The 8,601-nt window shown below is 46.0% G+C and overlaps 1 protein-coding gene across 1 annotated transcript in view; it reads left to right on the top strand.

The window, feature by feature from the left end:
• Positions 1 to 8,601, top strand: part of LOC128619334 (nuclear receptor coactivator 3-like) — a 50,653-nt gene that overhangs the window by 18,620 nt on the left and 23,432 nt on the right. Inside the window, exon 2 of the mRNA XM_053643465.1 lies at positions 6,860 to 6,960. The gene's annotated coding sequence lies outside the window, so the exon portion shown is untranslated. The remainder of the gene's footprint in view (positions 1 to 6,859; positions 6,961 to 8,601) is intronic.

Here is an 8,601-nt window from a genome sequence, read left to right as displayed (position 1 = left end):
AGACGGAAGCAGCTGTACGGGGTTTTTATAACGTACCATCAGCCAGTTCCAGAAGCTAAACGGAGTGACCGGGACGGTGACCCAGTTCTGCCTCCGAATAGCGTCTTCACAAAGGATCTCCACACGCTAGTTCAAAAGTTCCCCTGCGTTCTCCATGTCCTCCTGCTACATCTGAGAGTCCACTGGAGCTATCGATAGCACGTCCTTCTGACGTCCGACACGCCCCGAACCCCACGTGTCGCTCCGCCGTCACGAACCTGCGCCGCTCCGCTGTATAATCTACTCCGCTTGCTCACTTCAGGGATTATTTTAACGCTGGTATCTTAATTACTCTCCGTTTTTGCTTGAAATTCCTGCACAATTTTACAGCCAGATTAAAAAAAAAAAAAAAGTTAAAAAATGATGGGAAAATTTATTTATATATATATATATTTATAAGTTAAAAGGTATGAAAGAAAGGAAAAAGAAAATACCAGTTCAAAAAGTATGAAGGGGGGAAAAACATGCACCATAAAAAATGTGTAAAAATAAACCCTAAAGTCAAATAAACCTATTTAAATAAAGAAGGGAGAGAAGTGTTTATATTTATATATATATGTGTGTGTGTGTGTGTGTATATATGGAAAACTTATGTTTGAAATGTCTGGAAAAACATTGAAAGGTTTTTGGGTCAAAAAAAATTCAAAAAGGACAAAAAAAATAACCTTAAATAAGTATATATATTTTTAAAAAACAATTCAACAATTAAACATTCTTATTTATAAACAGCATCAATGTTTTTATTCATCACTGAGAGGAGAAGAAATGCAGTATATAACGTGTTAAATGGATGAGAGACGTTGAAAGGACGGGGAGAAGATGGTTAAAGTTGAACACGTCGATCGGTTTTAAAGATTAACTACAGAATGTTATGAGGTCAGCTGCGTCCGTCTGCGTGTGATTGTATTTAAAAAGAATCATTCAAATAAGCTGCGAGTTGTAAGGATATCTCGGAGAAGTGTATGGTCATGATACGGAGGATCACTCGCCACTCCACCGCACGACCTCCTGCGTTACTGACTCTAATGACTGTAACTGTAAGAGCCAGGCTAGTTAGTTAGCGGGGACTAGTTAGGGGTGGTGAGTTTTTATCCTGCGTCAACACGAGAAGCGATTTTACTGTAAACGCCGTCAGCACGAGCGCGTTGACTTTGAGCTCGACCCCGAGCTTCTGCACATCCTGTTTATCTTTTTAAGTCTCAAAATGGCGTCGCGGCGTCTGAACGTTTGGCACGGCCTGAGAAAGCGAAGTGAAGTGTCCGTGACGGGCGAGGGAGGAAGAATAGATTTGGATCGCTGCCTGGCTTCCCTCTCTCTCTCTCTCCCTCGCTCCCCCCCCCCTCTATTTTCCTCCTTCTCCTCACTCCAAAACAACAGGAAGTCATACTGTAAAATCTTATTTCCTCTTACTAGGCTGCTGCAACATGATTAACAAAGATTAAGATGCGTGTGTGTGTGTGTGTGTGCGTGTGCGTGCGTGCGTGTGACGTGAGCTCTCACTTTCAGCCTTTTGTGGTAAACAGTAAACACTATAGCTCTATAAATAAAGAACGGCTTCCGACGCACTCGATACGTCCTCAGATAAATCTGACTGTGTGACGTTCACAGCCGCGAGCAGTTCTCTGAGATAAACCCTAAAGGTTCTACAGGTGCAGCTCAACACATGAGAATATCCTGGAAAAGTCACGTTTTTCCCCGGAATTCAATTCAAAAAGTGGAACTTTCATGTATTCTAGATTCATTACACATAAAGTGAAATATTTTAATCCTTTTTTTGTTTTAATCTCGATGATTACATTTTACAGCTCACAGAAATAAAAAAATCCAGTATCTCAGAATATCAGAATAAAGAAATTATAATACAGAAATCGAGCTGAGAAGACTCGAATCAGATAATCAACTGAAAACACCTGTGAAGGTTTCCTGAGTCTGTAATCTCTCAGTCTGGGTCAGTACACACACACAGTCACGGGGAAGATGGAAGTAAATGCTGCGTTTCATTTGGAAATCAAGGTTCCAGAGTCTGGAGGAAGAGTGGAGAGGAACAGAATCCGAGCTGCTTGAAGTCCAGTGTGAAGTTTCCACAGTCGGTGATGATTTGGGTTGCCATGTCATCTGCTGGTGTTGGTCCAGTGTGTTTTCCCGAGTCGAGAGTCGATGCAGCGTCTACCAGGAGATTTTAGAGCACTTTATACTTCCATCTGCTGACGAGCTTTATGGAGATGCTGATTTCCTTCTCCAGCAGGACTCTGCACCTGTCCACAGTGCCAAAACTTCTAGTAACCGCTTTACTGACCGTGGTGTTACCGTGCTCGATCGTCCAGCCGACTCGCCTGACCCGAACCCCACAGAGAATCTACGAGAGACACCAGACCCGACGATACAGACGAGCTGAAGTCCGCTCTCAAAGCAACCTGGACTTCCAGAACACCTCAGCAGCGCCACAGGCTGATCGCCTCCATGCCACGCCGCACTGATGCAGTCATTCCTGCACAAGGATTAAAACCCCGACCGAGTATCAGCGCATGAATTAACATCCTGTTCACAAGGTCCACGTTTCTGTATTATAAATGCTTTATTCGGATATTTTGAGACGCACCTGTACGAAGAGCCCGTTGGAAAAGTTCTTAACCGTCCAAAGAACCCTTGAGGAACCCTTTTATCCAAGACACTTACAGTCAGCATAGACAGTCTGTCACTGACTAATTTTCTCGTGCTATTTGAAGTGTTTTTGACTCCTTTTGAATGTCTCTATTTTATTTGTTCTTTGGAGAGTTACTTTTTGCTGATGCTGTGAGCGGCCATTTTGTTCTGATGTCACTTGCTGAACTCGTAGTCGAGAAGGCTTCGGTTTTTCCTGGTCGGAGATTTTCCCACGCAGCGAGTAGTTTGAAAGAAAAGCGAAACGGTCCTTCGTATCAGTACACGATGTCCGTATTCAGAACGCACGCTCCCGGAGAAACGTCAGCGTTCCGTATACTTCCAAGATGGAGGGGGAGGGGGGAGGGGGGAGGGTGTTTCACGATAAAGTAATGAATGCGTAGATGCGAAATGGGAAAAGCATCAGTGTTTTGGGAAACTGAGCCGTGACCAAGCGTGACACGGGGACGAGTCTGATCCAGACGAGTCCGCGATCGTTTTTTTTATGCAAATTAACGTACGTTGCCGTGAATCTTCACCGCACCACACCCTGATTATGGAAAAGCAGGATTTCTCTCAAAAGCGCGACTCTGCTCCTCTCGGCTTTGAGGTTTTAACTTCGTTCTGCCTCGAATATCTGGAACCTGTCCGGGTCTGTACCTGTCCGGGTCTGTACCTGTCCCAGAGAACAAAGAAAGAGAAATCTCTCGTCTCGTCAATTTACTTTAAGCCCCTATCTCTCTATCTCTCTTTCTCGTTCTCTTTCTCGCTCTCTATTTCTCTCTCTTTCTCTTTCTCGCTCTCTATTTCTCTCTCTTTCTCTTTCTCTCTCCCTTTCTCTCTCTCACGCTCTCTTTCTCTATCTCTCTTTTCTCTCTTTCTTTTTCTTTTTCTCTCTCTCTCTCTCTCTCTCTGTCTGACTCGCTGTCTCTCTCTCTCTCTGTCTCTCTCACGCTCTCTCTCTCTCTCTCTCTGGCTGCTCTGCTCGTGTCGGAGCGTTGCCAGGTGCCAGATCGTGGCCTGGGGCCCGTTTGCGTTTCTGTGTAAGTGCTGGATTCGGTTTGCGATGCGATCTGGAAGTCAGCGAGAGTTCACCGCTGAACATCGCGGCCAGGTTTCTCGAGCCGTCTTCGTGGCAGGAAGAAAACGAGAGGCTTCTGTTCGGTTCCACAGACGAGCGCGAAACCTCCGGAAACATGACCTGGGATAAAATTCAAATGATGCAGAAAATCCGCTGCAGATTCATCTTTATAATAACGGGAACTTCAGGAGGTTTATTTTCTAAAGAAACTCTCGGTGTAAACTTCGTCACTTCACTTCGTCTCCTACGTTCGACTTCCTGCTGCCAGCGCTGCTTCCTGCAGTCTCGCATCTTCACCGCTTCGTCTCAGCGATGCGGCGGTGCTTTAGTCCCTCAGTCCGTCCAGAGTCCAGCTCTCTCACCTCCTCTTCTGTACACTCCGCTCAAACTGAGCAGCTTCCAAAGCTTCAACTTTCACTCGAATACCGCTAACACTGCTAACGTCGCACTAGTCATCTCGCAGATCGCTAACTAGCCGAGCCTCCGCGTCCAGCGTCTGCTCCGACATCTCCACTTCTCCGCTGGATTTCTCATCGATACGAAGCGGAACGTCACGGGAAAATGAAGCGCGAGTTCCAACCAACAGTTTAACAGAATCTCAAAACTTCAAGTCGACGCACGTGCCGATCTCCAGGTCATCGTGTCGTCTCTACGTGCGTCACCGTACGCACGACTGCCGTACGTCTCTTCAGGTGTTGGCATCGGATCGATTCACACGATCGTACCCGTGCATCCCTGACGGTTACAGCGCGTGAGTGATGTGTGACGCAGCTGGGAATCGAACCCAGGAAAGAAACTGTCGCCGGAGTTTCTCATCACGTGGTTCGAGTTCGTTATGCGTTCTACAAATGCACGCATTCATGAAGTTCCTCGGCCCTGCGCCGCCGACCGCTCCGACCCAGAGCGCGCTTTATACCGTTAAAAAAGTGCTCAGAGATCGAACGAACCCCGCCTCCGAGCGTCCTGACCTCACGCTCGCGTTACACCAGAAATGGAGCTCTTCTCCTTCTCCTGTCCCGGTCATGCTGTAAATCGTCTGGGTTTAAATAAATCCTTCTCTTTCCATCAATTAATAGAAAACACACCAGTGTGAGAGGCGCTGTGTTGGATCGCGAGCGCTCGTACATCACCCAAACTAGAGCACTCCCGACAGCCGTCATCTGGTACCAATCTCAGAGTGCAAGGAACGGTCAGGAGGCTCACGCTGTCACACACGCGTGTGCACACACACACACACACACACACACACACACGCGCGCGCGCCATGCTCTCAACACCACGCCAACCTGATTCCAGTCACAGTGTCCTGCTCGTTCCACACGTTCACGCCGAGGCTTTTCCACCTCCTCAGAAATCTGACTGCATCCAGAAGGTCAAATTCAGTGGACAAAAAATACACAGTGGAAAAATACAGTCCCCTCCAAAATTATTGGAACGGAAAGCCTAATTCATTAGCGTGTGCTCTACAGCGAGGACATCTGGGTTTGAGATCAGAAGATGGAGACGAGAGAGAGCGAGTGATGGACCTGTGCAGTCTAGAACCTTCCACTTTCCCCCTGATGAAGTCCTGTGTTGAGGTGGAAGTGTGTTTTGGATCGTTGTCTCGCTGCATGATGAAGTTCCTCCTGATTCATTCGGATGCGTTTCTCTGTAAATTATCAGACAGGATGTTCCTGCAGACTTCTGAATTCATCCTGCTGCTCCATCATGAGTTCATCATCAATAAAGATCAGTGAGAATGTTCCAGAAGCAGCCGTGCAAGCCCAAGCCATGACGCTACCTCCACCATGTTTCACAGATGAGCTTGTATGTTCTGGATCATGAGCAGATCCTTTCTTTCTCCACACTTTGGACTTTCCGTCACTTTAGTAGAGGTTCATCTCGGTTCCAGAACGTTTGTGGATCGTCTCTGTATTTCTTTGTGAATTCCAGTCTGGGTTTCTGATTCTCACTGCTGATGAGGGGTTTCCATCTTGTGGTGTGTCCTCTATATTTCTGTATTTCTGGAGAGTAATGAAAAGCACGGGGCTGATGTCTCTCCCCGTCTCTGAGCGCTAACTCCGCCCATGGTTCGGAGAGGCCTCGGCGGGGGTGCCGCTTTAGGGCGTGGTCGTTCAGTGGGCACATCGGACACCTGAACGTGAGGTGACGGAAGGAGTTCGGTTACGGTTCACGTAGAAAATAAAAAAGTCACTAGTCTTTCAACTTTGGTTTGTTTGAGGAAACCGGAAACGCACGATTATCCAAGTCTTAATCCGGTAATTTCTTGACATTAAGGGGAAATGCATCATTTCGTGTGTGTGTGTGTGTGTGTGTGTGTGTGTATAATATAAAATATATAATGAATCTGAAAGTCTACATGAAGTCATTAAGTTGAGCGAGCGAAGTAGCTAATCAGATAAGTGGAGCCAAAATATCATCCAATCAGAGAGCAGCTGCTAATGAAATCGGACGTGTAAACAGTTAAACAGTTTAGTAGTCTGCTGTTGTCAACAACACAATACTGAAAAAGGGTGAAAATTGATTCAACATGGCTGACCGGCGAGTTTGATTATGGCTTTACCTCTGACACTGGAGACTCCTTCCCTAAATGTTAAATAAACAGCTCCCTACTTTAAGAAAAGTGGACAGATCATCGTCATCATCGATTTTTTTTTTTTTTTATAAATCCGCTTCTTATCAGTGGAGTGTCCTGTGAATGAGCTGTTACTATAGAAACCATAACGATAATGTCATGAAACACTTTTTTTTTCTTCCTGACCAATCAGAATCCAGGATTCAGCAGCACTGTGGTTCAGCGTAATCAGTAGTGTTTTATCCCGTCGTGGTGAATCGGGTCTGCTCGCTAATCTTATTTTATCAGCTGTTTTATTAATAACGCTGAACAAAAGCTGTTCTCGGCCTGCGTCCTGTTCCTCATTAGCATGCTAATTCTGTTTCCTGTGCCGTCATTAGCATGTTGATTAATACCATTGGCTGTTCAGCTGTAACATCATAATAATGAGAATTCAGTGTCAAACAGAAGAGCTTATTATCTCTCTCTCTCTCTGTGTGTGTGTGTGTGTGTGTGTCTCTTTTTCTTTTTTTCTTTTTTTACAGAGCCAAGGCAGTGTGTGTGTGAGCGACGGAGTGTGTGTGTGTGTGTGTGTGTGTTTGGACGAGCGGAGGATCACTGCATCTTCTCTCCGATCTGTCACAAGGTGGGCTCCTCTTCCTCCTCCTCTGATGATGCACCGGTTGGCACGGCAACCGTCAGGCAGTAAAGGGGGAAAAAAGGAAGATCATCTGCTTTTTTGTCTGCCGTGAGGTTGGGTGTGAAATTGTGACAGATAAAATGACCACGTGATGATCGTTTCAGAGCAGATGAAATAATCACGGTGCTTCTGTGAGAAATAAATACTAACAATAAAGAGTAATAAATAAATCATTTCTGGCTTTTTTCTCTAGACAGTGGCTTTTTTTTTGTTGTTTGGTTCCTTCCACGTTGCGACGGAGAGGTGGAGAAGAGGATGAACTGAAATAAAGGGAAAGAAAAGGGGAGAGAACGGAGGTGTAGCTGTGAAGGAAAAAACAAATGATTCTTTCCTGCAGCGAAGAGTGGCACAACGCATTAATCTTCCTCCTCGTCTGGAGAGATGGAGGGTGGAGGAATGCGGAGAGGAGAAGTGGAGGAAGGGGAGGTGGAGAGGGGAGGGTGAGGAGATGAGGAAGTGAAGACGAAGGAGGAGAGGTGGAGGGAAGATAAAAGGAGAGGGGACAGAAAGATTGAGGAGATCGAGATATGAGGTTCGAGAAATGGAGAGGAAGAAGGTGGAAGGATGGAGAAAGTGGAGGAGGATGGAGATGTGGAAGAATAGAAAGGAGGAGGATGGAGAGATGGAATGATGGAGAGATAAAGAGGAGGAGGATGGGTAGATGTAGATGGAGAGAGCGCACATTGAGAGATCAAGGGTAGAGGTGTAGGAGAGGAAGAGTGGAGGGTGGGGAGAGATGGAGTGATGAGGGAATGGAGAGTGGAGGTGTTACAGTTATGCAGGTTTACATCACTGGCAGTAGAGGAGACTGGAACTAGTGAAGGGGCGTGGCCTCAATGCTTGTCGGTCTCTGTGAAATGGGTGTGGCCTTTTTACCTGTCAGTCTCAGTGAAATGGGCGTGGCCTCTGGATCTGTCTTGAATAGACATTTGTGCTGCATCTTTGTAGCATGTGATATGACAATCACTGACGCGCACACACACACACACACACATATATATAGTCACACACACTCACACACACATATATAGTCACACACACACTCACACACACACACACACATATATAGTCACACACGCACTCACACATACATATATAGTCACACGCACTCACACACACATATATAGTCACACACACTCACACACATATATAGTCACACACACACTCACACACATATGTAGTCACACACACACACACACACATATATAGTCACATAGTCACACACACACACGCACTCACACACATATATAGTCACACACACACACACACACACACATATAGTCACACACACACATACAGTCTCACACACAGTCACACACGCACACTCACACACACATATATAGTCACACACTCTCACACACACACATATAGTCACACACACACATACAGTCTCACACACACATAGTCACACACACACACACACACACTCACACACACACGCACTCACACACATATATAGTCACACACACACACACACACACACATATAGTCACACACACACATACAGTCTCACACACAGTCACACACGCACACTCACACACACATATATAGTCACACACTCTCACACACACACATATAGTCACACAC

The sequence above is a fragment of the Ictalurus furcatus genome, chromosome 15, assembly GCF_023375685.1.
Source record: "Ictalurus furcatus strain D&B chromosome 15, Billie_1.0, whole genome shotgun sequence".
Taxonomy (NCBI): domain Eukaryota; kingdom Metazoa; phylum Chordata; class Actinopteri; order Siluriformes; family Ictaluridae; genus Ictalurus; species Ictalurus furcatus.
The sequence above is the reverse complement of the archived record's forward strand: the minus strand, read 5'-3'. Positions and strand labels throughout refer to the sequence as shown.